The sequence below is a fragment of the Dipodomys spectabilis genome, unplaced genomic scaffold (assembly GCF_019054845.1).
Source record: "Dipodomys spectabilis isolate Male_0828 unplaced genomic scaffold, ASM1905484v1 ptg000362l, whole genome shotgun sequence".
NCBI classification, from domain to species: Eukaryota; Metazoa; Chordata; class Mammalia; order Rodentia; family Heteromyidae; genus Dipodomys; species Dipodomys spectabilis.
This window is the reverse complement of record NW_024871039.1, coordinates 3,622,644-3,631,651: the sequence shown is the minus strand read 5'-3', so window position 1 is coordinate 3,631,651 and position 9,008 is coordinate 3,622,644. Positions and strand designations below refer to the sequence as shown.

At 39.9% G+C, this 9,008-nt stretch overlaps 1 non-coding gene across 1 annotated transcript; it reads left to right on the top strand.

Moving 5' to 3' along the window:
- Positions 1-8,412: 8,412 nt before the first annotated feature.
- Positions 8,413-8,575, top strand: LOC122095840. Its single transcript, XR_006145221.1, has one exon. It is a non-coding gene; the product is annotated as a U1 spliceosomal RNA (small nuclear RNA).
- Positions 8,576-9,008: the final 433 nt, after the last annotated feature.

Sequence of the window (9,008 nt, the reverse complement as noted above, 5' to 3'; positions counted from 1 at the left end):
TCAGCTCTCAGCTTTCTGAGTACTATTGAGGTGGTGTTCCAACCTCTCAAACCTTTTCCAGGTTCAACAGCTCAGCTTGAGTCTCCTACATCTATATACATTAATAGTATGGTTTACAAACAGTAAAAAAAGAAAAATAATATTAGACATTTAAACAGAAATAACTGACTGCATTCTTTTATCCAGGACAAAAAAATTTAGCACTGCTGCTTTTAGTCACTAATAACACTTTTTTAAGATATACTTTCATGGCTTTCATAAAACCTCCTACATAGTCCTTAGAGTGTCTTTTTGCCTCCCATTTTTATTTATTGCATTTGCATAGTAGTATATCATCCTTAAAATCATTTCATCTCATAATTAAAGTTTATCTTGTAAGTAAATACTTGTGAGACTCCAATAAAATATCAAAAAAGCTGAAAGTGGAGCTGTGGCTTAAGAGCTATAGTACAAGCCTTGAGCAAAAGAGGCTCAGGGGCACTGTACAGGCCCAAAGTCGAATTCCTAGTGTCCACACATACACAAACCCCCACCCCAGATCCCACACACAATCAGATGATAATGTCTATCAAGTTCTTCCTTAGGATGATCTTGGTGATGTCAGCAACTGTATCAAGTTTCTATCTCTCTTCCATGCATTTGTGGTAGTAGACAGCAGAGTCGCTGTAGTATAACACGTGTCTAAGACCTGGCATTAGCAAAGGCTGTCATGTAACATATCCAACACAATGTCCAGCTCTCTTGATGGTAGATCTGCACATCTTGGGACTTGATGGGACCCATGTACTCCAACTCGGTTTCCCATCCTCTGTGCCACCTGCTGCAATGATTCATTATCCATACCAAATAAGTTTCTTAACCTTTCCCAAATGATCTGAATACTGGATGCCAGAGACCTCACGGAGACACTCTGCGGCTATTCCCCTCCCTGACAGGCCATTTTACCTCCTATGCGCTCCTCACAAATGTGGGCAATGGTCTCTGAGAGACTTCGTGCCTGATCTTGGAGAGATTTAGTTTCATTGTGTCCATAAGCTTTGGGAAATCATGCAGTGAAGGGTCCAGGTTAGGAACATAGCTCCTCCTTCTGGAGGTTTTCCTGTATGTTCTCTTGGCCATTGAACAGAAGTGGGGTCTCTGAAAGGAACTTGTGTGGTGTTCTCTGTCTGGCTTGGTCCATATAATATAGAACCACTTTCCCATCCCTTCAATGATTTAGGCATGCTGTATGTGATTTGTGCTGCACTGCTCGCAATGCAGTAACAATGTAGAGATCACAACTGGATGTTGTGTGGCTAGCTGTCCATACTTGGACATGAGTTCCCTGACCGGCAGGGCCCATAACTCCATGCTGGGAAAGTGAGAGGAAGATTAACTGGCTTATATCCGTGTAGTCTGAATGACCCCAGGAGGCATTGAGGCCTCCTCTTCATGTCCACGGCCCCTCAGCATATTGATAAAAATGACACACCATGCCCAGTCATCACCAAAATGCTCACCTGGTCCTGGGCATTATCACCACCATCTCACCCACTTCTCGCAAATTCAGTTAAAATGCTGCTGTCCATGAGTAAAGAGCAGAGGACAAGAAAGCAGGTACCCTAGGGAAAGTAAATACTGGACCTCTTCCACGGTGAGAAGACAATGCAACCTGCAACTATAGAATAGCGAAGGAGTTAAGATGGTTGTGCACACAGCCTGTGCAGAAAAAATGCCAGATCTAGTATGCCCTGTTCAGAGTTTCAGTCCATAATCATCTATAACAAAGACATCTCAGGTACAGATAAACCAAGTTCATAGTGTCTTTCCTTCTTTTAGTCTGTGCCATTCTGGGGTTTGCACTCAGAAAATGGACACTATCCCTGAAGTTTATGTTTTTTTCCCTCAAGGCTACTGCTTTACCAGTGGAGCCACAACTCTACTTCTAGTTTTTTTTGTACATAATTGGGGATAAAAGTCATACAGGCTTTCCTACCCAAGTTTGCTTCAATCACTGATCCTCAGCCTCATGAATAGCTAGGATTACAGGCTTGACCACTGAGTCTGGCAGCAACCATCTTCCTTTTTTATTTCCTTTTCTTTATTTTTTGTCAGTTATGGGCCGGAATTCTGGGCTTGGGCACTGTCCCTCATCTCTTCAGATCAAGGCTAGTGCTGTACCACTTGAGCCACAGCATGTCTTCCAGCTTTCTTTCATCTTATGTGGTACTGAGGAATTGAATCCAGGGCCTTATGCATGCAAGGCAAGCACTCTACCACTGAGCCACCTTCCCAGCCTCATCTTTCATTTTCTTAAAAAAACATTAATAGGAATATGATGTTCAGAGGGGTAACAGTTAAGCCAGTGAAATTAAACAGTTGTCAGGTAATGAATACATTTTTGGGAGACAATTACAACCCTTCCCTTGCTCTAAGTTTATCTCTCCCACTGTGGGTTTTTTGTGGTTAATTGGAGATAAGAGTCTTCCAGACTTTGCTGCCCAGGGTGACTTTGAAGTACAATCCTCAGACATCAGTCTGCTGATGAGTTAGGATTAGAAGCTTGAGATTTAAAGACAGGACGACTCTTCTGAAGGTTGTTCTATATTGCCTATAGGGCTGTGGGCCTGAATGGACTTAGGCAGTGAATGCCAGGCAGGTCTCTCATCTGGAAGCATGTGTCCTACTTAAGCCTGACTGGCTCTCAGAACAGATAGGTGATGCTTTCAGAGCAAGAAACAGTGTGTAGTAGCTCAACAGAAGTCTTCACTGTATTTGTCTTATTCAACAACTACTGAGTTGCTTATATTATCAACACTTTTTCTTTCTAAAAACATATGTATTGTAAGATTGCAGTACCTACAGATTTGTAATGGCCTAGGAATATATGTGTGTTATCAGATTTAACATTCAACCTACATAAGTGTTCCAAATCATGTTTTATTTATCTTAAAGTAGTTCTTGAATATTACTCTTTATTAGTAATGATATTATTAATATAAGTATTAAAGTTCTTCAAACATGTTTCTCTTACTAGATGAATCCTTACAGTGACATTGAAAGCATCTTCTGGAGTAGCAATGGAGAAGATACTTGGTGAATACAAAGAATGAGGATGAGAAGTGTGAAAAACAGAACTAAGAGACTTACAAGTGTGACTGGGAAACATCTTCCACAGAGAAGAATCCCAGACTTTTGAAGGTATGTCAGTGTGAGAATAGGTCTTTAACCAGTTCACGTGACCACATGGGTGAGTCTCAATGTTGCCACTTAGATATTATTTTGATTCCTATATGAAAGACTTATGTCCAATGGGCTTTCACAACCCCAGATTTATGAATATTTGCTGTCTTCTTTCCTTCAATATTACTTCATACTTTAGTATTGAGTGCATTTTTTCTTTTAAAACATGAAAACAACACCATCTTTTGGACTGAGGTGTTTCCTGTCTCCCTAAGAATAGCTCTGGTATTTAAGAGTATTCCTGACAGGTTCCAGTGCCTCACTTCTTTAATACTAGCTACTCATGAGGCTGGATTTGAATATCACAGTCGAAGCCTGCCTTGGTAGGAGAGTCCGTCAGAATCTCATCTCCAATCAACTACCAAAAAAGCCAGAAGTGGAGCTGTGGATGAAGTGGTAGAGAAGCAAAAAAGGCATAAGGGCAGGCTGCACTCAGCCTGAGCCTGAGCCCCTGCCCAGCATTCAGGCACACACACACACACACACACACACACACACACACACACACACACACACACGTGTCTTCCTGCCAGGCTTGTCCATGGAGTCCCATAAAATTGTTGGAGACCTCTCTTCAAATGGACTCACCCTTTTATTCACTCCATTAATGTGGAAATTGACTCTCAGTAACCTATATCTATTGATTCAGGTTGTGTATTTTGCATCCCACTTCCTCTGCTTGTTTTCTGAGGTGAGTCTTGTTGCTCAATACAGCTGTCCATACACTTCAAGATGCTGCTTATGGTCTCGGGGCCTGCATTCACACTCCAAATGGAAAAATAAAATATAACCTGAGACACTCTGCTTACTTTGAGGACCATCTATCCAGGCAAGGGCAGCTCCCTATGAATGGCATATTGGAAGCCAGGCTCAGGGTGTTCAAAACAAACAGAAGTGAAGTGTGGAGGGCTTGAGTTGTTCTGAGGAAAAGCAGAGAATGGAGGAAGACAGAGAAACTGGGAAAAGACAACCTACCTTCCCATGTTTCCTTGCAGTTCCTGATCCACAGTATAACCTTTGCTAATTGCTCTGCTGTGTGTGTGTGTTTATGTGTGTCTTTGTGAATGTTTGCATGTGCACAGTGGCTCTGGGCCTTGAATTCAAGGGCTGGGCACTGGGAAGTCAGGATGGGCACTGGGAAGTCAGGATGAATGTGAGCAGGTATATCATATGAGTGTGTGGAAGTAACTCCATCAAACCTCTCAGTGTGTGCAACTAGTATATACAGATGAAAGTGAAAAAAATGATTAAACAATGATCAAACAACTCCTTCCTAAGCTATTTAGAGATAACTTTAAAAAGTATCAGAAAGCATTGTTGGTAGGGGATATGAAAACAGCTGTAGTTAAAACTATGGGATTATTCAAGCCAGGTGCTGGTGGCTCATACTTGTACGCCTACTCAGGAAGCTGAGAACTAAGGATCATTATTTGAAACCTTCCTAGGCTGGAAAGTTATGACACTGTATATAAGATATACTACTCAGAAAAAGCTCAAAGTGTTGCTCTGGTGCTCAAGCGGTAGAATGCCCTAAGTTCAAACCACAGGACTGGCAGAAAAAAGAAATAATCCAAACTTAAGATGTCTAGGGAGTTTTAGACTAAATATCCTATAAAAACAAATTACTATATCTTGGGGCTCATTTGTTGTTGTTGTTGTTTTAGATATGTTATGTAAGTGTTTGGTTTTCTTTGTATATTATTCCCCCTATGGTATATTCCCTTTTGTCACTGTACTTGACTTTCATACCCTGCATCTTGTATATATATTTTTCTAATTTTGGGAGGGGAAGGGAAATTAAAAACGCTAAAACAAGGACACAGGATGACGTGTTGCAACAATGATAGCCATAAGACAGTATGTTGGAAATGAACTTTACAACTTCGGGTCGGGAGGGGAAGATTGCGGGAGGTGGAGGAGGTAAGGGATAATGGAAGAAAAACAAGGGAAGGGGTAACAATGCTTGACCAGAAATGTACTCATTGCCTTATTTATGTAACTCTAGCCCCTCTATAGACTCTTTACAATAAAATAAAATTTAAAAAATGAAAAATAACTAGTTATAACTAAAGTATGAAAGAAAAAAAAAACTTTCACCAACTGGCCTATGGCATCAGTAATTAGAAATACAGTCAATACAAATAAATTGCAATACCCCTACAGATTCATGCCCATGGCTACTTCACCTTCCTTGTCCCCTTGGGAAAGTCAGGAGAAATCATTACAAGCTTCCTATCCTATGACAGTCTACTCAATACCTGTACCAAGATTGTCATCTGTAGGACATCAGATAGAAAAAGTCAATATTCCTTCCAAAAGGTTTTCAAATGAGCCTCATAAACCATAGCCTCCTACTGTCCTGATTTAAATCTTATTTCCCTGCCCAAGCTACAAATACATATAAACTTGTGGAGGGCTCTAGAGAGATGGACAAAGACTTATAAAACATGTACTATGTTTCACACCTGTAGATAACTAAAACTAGATCCTTATATAGCACCCTGCAACAGAATCAACTCCAAATGGATCAAAGACCTTGGAGTCAAAGCAGATAGCCTGAAAACAATACAGGAAGGAAGAGGAGAACCTCTAGGTTCCTTGGCACATGCTGAAAGTTTCTTAATAAAGACCCAGAAACACATCAAATCATAGAAAGGTTGGACAAATGGGATTGCATGAAACTGCAGAGCTTCTGCATGGCAAAGGACATAGCTAGCAAGATCAATAGAAAGCCCAAGTACTGGGAGAAGATCTTCACTAGCCATACAATGGACAAGGGTCTCATATCTAAAATATATTTAGAACTCAAAAACTTAAATTCCCCAAGAACAAATCTTCAAAGAAACAACTGCCCCATAAATAAGTGGGCTAAAGACTTTAAGAGAAAGGTCTCTGAAGAGGAACTAAGAATGGCCAATAGACACATGAAGGAATCCTCAACTTCTCTAGCCATAAAAGAAATGCAAATCAAGACAATGTTGAGATTCCACCTCATCCCAGTTAAAATGGCTATAATCAAGAACTCTAATAATAACAGATGCTGGAGGGGATGTGGTCAAAAAGGAACCTTACTGCACTGTTGGTGGGAGTGTAAACTTGTTTATCCACTTTGGAAAGCAGTATGGATAGTCTTCAAAAGACTCGACATAGAGCTTCCCTATGACCCAACAATCCCACTTTTGGGCATTTACCCAAATGATCACAAACAAGGCTATATTAAAGCTACCAGCGCAACTGTTTATTGCAGCATTATTTACCATAGCTAAGGTATGGAACCAACCCAGATGTCCCTCAGTAGATGAATGGATCAAGAAAATGTGATATATTTATATATGTATATATATGTATACATACATACATATACACACACACATATATATATACATATGTGTGTGTGTGTGTGTATATATATATATATATATATATATATATATATATATATATATATAAAATAGAATTCTATGCCTCCATCAGAATTACCTCATCCCACTTGTTAGGAAATAGAAAGACTTGGAAAATATTATATTAAGTGAAGTAGGCCAGACCCCAAAAAACGTAGGTCCTATAGTTTCCCTTTTTTGCAATAACTAGTATATGTCTAGACAAGAAGGAAAGATCAAAAGCTATGTACATATGACCATATAGGATGATGTTAAGTGAAATAAACCCCAATACCGGAGTTCCAGTGCTTTTTTCTTCCTTGCTATTGTTTTTAACATATTTATAATGTACTATGTGATTTTTTTTTGTTTCTCTGATATGTTCTTCCTCCAGGGTATTACTCCTGTTTTCACTGTATTTGTTTCTGGTGACCTGCATCTTGTATGTACATAACAAGATACTTAAATAAGGATACAGTTTAACCCATTGTAACAATGAGATGTACAAAATACTGTGTTGTAAACAAACTTTACAACATTGGTGGGGGGTGGGAGGTGTTGGGAAGGTGGGGAGGGAAGGGATGTTTGGGGAAAAGAAAGGAGGTGGTGACAATGCTCGCTAGGAATTGTACTCACTACTTTACTCAAGTAACTGTAAAACTTCTGTACAATATTTTTACACTAAAACATTTTAAAAACAGCTTAAAGAACATACAATATGTTTTAATAAATTGGATGAGGATTCATAAAAGGCATGTTTTGAATTTTCTTTATTTTTAAAATAGAATGAGGGCTGGGAAGTTTGCTTAGCGGTAGAGTGATTGTCTTGCATGCGTGAGGCCCTGAGTTTGATTACTCATCACCACATAAGTAGGAAAAAGCCAGAAGTGGTGCTGTGGGTCAAATGGTAAAGCACTATTCTTCATCTAAAGAGCTGAAGGACAGTGACCAGGCCCAGATTTCAGTGTTCAGGCCCCATGACTGACAAAATGAAAGAAAGAGAGTTGAGATAGTGTCCAGGGCCGAAGTTCAAGCCCTGAAAAAGTACCCCCTCACCAAACACAAAATCATACACAGGGCTGGGATTCAGCTTAGCAGCTTACCATGCATGAGTTTTGATCCCTAAAACAAGGAAAGGGAGAGATTGGGTGAGGGAAGAGAGAGGGAGGGAGAAAAGGAGAGGGAGAAATAACTGCATATAGAAAAGAGGGTAGCTCTGCATAATAAATGATATTCATTAGGGTACATGGTCAGGCAAACATTTTCTGTAAAGGAACAAAGTACGTCCAGGCCTTGGGAGCCACATGATATGCCGTAAGTATTACATTCTTCTGTGGCAGTGTGACAGAGGACACAGATAGAATGAATGCATTAAAACTTTACTAGCATTCACTGAAATTTGAATTCTATTTTTATTTGAAATATGGCTAGTGTAACTGTGTGTCTGAATTTTTAATTTTATGCAATTTTGCTTACTGTAAGAATTGTCACTTACAGCTTTGTGGCTGGCTACCCAACTGAGTAGAACAAGTCTGGCCTCTAATGAAGTCTTAGAGAACCTCCAAAGTAATCCAGGAATACAAGCAACGGAAGTCACTCACCTTTTTGGTAGTCACAGTAAGAAACAGTAAAACAAGAAAATAAATGAACCTACAATTAAAAACACCAAAGGAGCTTTAAGCAAAATTCAGCAAAATTTATCTAGTATTTAAAGCTTAATCCTCAGATTTCAGCATTCTGAGTAGCTAGGATTACAAATGTGAACTACTCTCATGTATTTGTTAGTTTTTTAAATACCAAGTCATCATTGTCACTTACCTGGCAGGGGAGATACCATGATCACGAAGGTGGTTTTCCCAGGGCAAGGCTTATCTATTGCACTCCAGATGTGCTGACACCGCGATTTCCCCAAATGTGGGAAATTCAACTGCATAATTTATCGTAGTGGGGGACTGTGTTAGTGCTCTTTTCTGGATAGATAGATAGGTAGATGGATGGATAGATTGATAAATAGCATTGTATTTTATACTGCCCTCGTCTCCTTTCCTGCACTCAGCAGTCACTTGGTCCTAAGGATACTGTAAAGGATGAGGTACCTCTAGGCTTACTTTGTAGTTTCTAGGAACTACAAGGAGTAGAGAAATCAGCTACAACTCACCATGAGAAAATAAATGAGGAAGTTGGGTGCAGGTGGCTTACACATGTAATCCTAACTACTCAAGAGGCTGAGATCTGAGGATTGCAGTTCAAAGCCAGCCCAGTTAGGAAAGCTCAGGAGATTCTTATCTTCAATTAACCACCAGAAAACCAGAAGTGGGCTCTGGCTCAAGTGGTAGAGCACTTCACTTGAGCTGAAGAGCTCAGGGACAGCACCCAGAGTTCAAGTCCCATGACTTACAAATAGAA